This window comes from Triticum dicoccoides, chromosome 1B (genome assembly GCF_002162155.2).
Source record: "Triticum dicoccoides isolate Atlit2015 ecotype Zavitan chromosome 1B, WEW_v2.0, whole genome shotgun sequence".
In the NCBI taxonomy this organism is placed as follows: domain Eukaryota; kingdom Viridiplantae; phylum Streptophyta; class Magnoliopsida; order Poales; family Poaceae; genus Triticum; species Triticum dicoccoides.
In genome coordinates this window covers 169,182,963-169,185,517 of record NC_041381.1, presented here as the reverse complement: position 1 = coordinate 169,185,517, position 2,555 = coordinate 169,182,963, and positions in this window count along the sequence as shown.

Genomic DNA, 2,555 nt, shown 5'->3' with positions numbered 1-2,555 from the left:
CCAGGGAGGGGGCTTGCCCCCCAAGCAAGGGGGGGCGCCCCCACTAGGGTTTCCCCCAACCCTAGGCGCATGGGCCCAAGCGAGGGGGGGGGGGCGCCCAGCCCTCCAGGGGCTGGTTCCCTGCCCCCTACGGCCCATGAGGCCCACCAAGAGAGGTGGCCCCTCCCGGTGGACCCCCGGAACCCCTCCGGTGGCCCCGGTACAATACCGATATGCCCCCGAATCTTTCCGGTGACCGTATGACAACTTCCCATATATAAATCTTCACCTCTGGACCATTCCAGAACTCCTCGTGACGTACGGGATCTCATCCGGGACTCCGAACAACATTCGGTAATCACATACAAGTCTTCCTAATAACCCTAGCGTCACCGAACCTTAAGTGTGTAGACCCTACGGGTTCGGGAGACATGCAGACATGACCGAGACGGCTCTCTGGTCAATAACCAACAGCAGGATCTGGATACCCATGTTGGCTCCCACATTCTCCTCGATGATCTCATCGGATTAACCACGATGTCGAGGATTCAATCAACCCCGTATACAATTCCCTTTGTCAAACGGTACGTTACTTGCCCGAGACTCGATCATCGGTATCCCAATACCTCGTTTAGTCTCGTTACCGGCAAGTCTCTTTACTCGTACCGTAATGCATGATCCCATGACCAAACACTTGGTCACTTTGAGCTCATTATGATGATGCATTACCGAGTGGTCCCAGAGATACCTCTCCGTCATACGGAGTGACAAATCCCAGTCTCGATCCGTGTCAACCCAACAGACACTTTCGGAGATACCTATAGTGCACCTTTATAGTCACCCAGTTACGTTGTGACGTTTGGTACACCCAAAGCACTCCTATGGTATCCGGGAGTTACACGATCTCATGGTCTAAGGAAAAGATACTTGACATTGAAAAAGCTCTAGCAAAACGAACTACACGATCTTGTGCTATGCTTAGGATTTGGGTCTTGTACATCACATCATTCTCCCAATGATGTGATCCCGTTATCAACAACATCTAATGTCCATAGTCAGGAAACCATGACTATCTGTTGATCAACGAGCTACTCAACTAGAGGCTTACTAGGGACATATTATGGTCTATGTATTCACGCGTGTATTACGATTTCCGGATAATACAATTATAGCATGAATAAAGACAATTATCATGAACAAGGAAATATAATAATAATCCTTTTATTATTGCCTCTAGGGCATATTTCCAATAGTTGTTGCGTATGGGATAAAGGGGACTTGATATGTTAATGCTATGGTTGGGTTTTACCTTAATGATCTTTAGTAGTTGCAGATGCTTGCTAGAGTTCCAATCATAAGTGCATATGATCCAAGAAGAGAAAGTATGTGAGCTTATGCCTCTTCCTCATATGAAATTGCAATAGTGATTACCGGTCTTATTAACAATTGCCTAGGATAATTCCGCACACCGACCCATCATTATTCCACACTCGCTATTTATAGTACTTAAGTAATATATTCTAACTTTATGATAACAACACCTACTTTTATATTTTAGCTCTCCGATATCATACAAAGTTATCCTCTTCATACCCACAATGTAGTTTTATTTCTCGTTTCTATTTGGAAGCAAACGTTCGGTGTACGTAGAGTCGTATCAGTGGCAGATAGGACTTGAGAGAATATTGATCTTGCGTTTAGCTCCTTGTGGGTTTGACACTCCATACTTATCACTTCCACCTTTGGGAATTGCTAAGATGATTCCCTGCACTTGGGGATTATCATACACATCAATAACATGTATATCAAATATACCTTTGTTCACTTTGCCATCCTTCTTATCTGCCAAATACTTGGGGAAGTTCCGCTTCCAGTGACCAGTCCCTTTGCAGTAGAAGCACTCAGTTTCAGGCTTGGGTCCATTTTTAGGTTTCTCCCCGAGAGTGACGACTTGTTTGCAGTCTTTTTGAAGTTCCCCTTCTTTTTACCCTTGCTCTTCTTCTTGAAATTGGTGGTCTTTTTAACCATCAACACTTGATGCTCCTTCTTGATTTCTACCTCTGCGGCCTTTAGCATCGCGAAGAGCTCGGGAATAGTCTTTTCCATCCCTTGCATATTGTAGTTCATCATGAAGCCTTTGTAGCTTGGTGGCAGTGAATGAAGAACTTTGTCAATGACACAATAATCTGGAAGATTAACTCCCAGCTGAGTCAAATGATTATGGTACCTAGACATTCTGAGTATGTGCTAACTAACAGAACCATTCTCCTCCATCTTGCAGCTATAGAACTTGTTGGAGACTTCATATCTCTCAACTCGGGCATTTGCTTGAAATATCGACTTCAACTCCTAGAACATCTTATATGGTCCATGACGTTCAAAACGTCTTTGAAGTCCTGATTCTAAGGCGTAAAGAATGGCACACTAAACTAATGAGTAGTCGTCAACACGTGGCTGCCAGACATTCACAATGTCTGCAGTTGCTAGGGCTGGTGGTACACCTAGCGGTGCATCAAGGACATAATTCTTTTGTGCAGAAGTGAGGATAATCCTCAAGTTACGGACCCAGTCAGTGT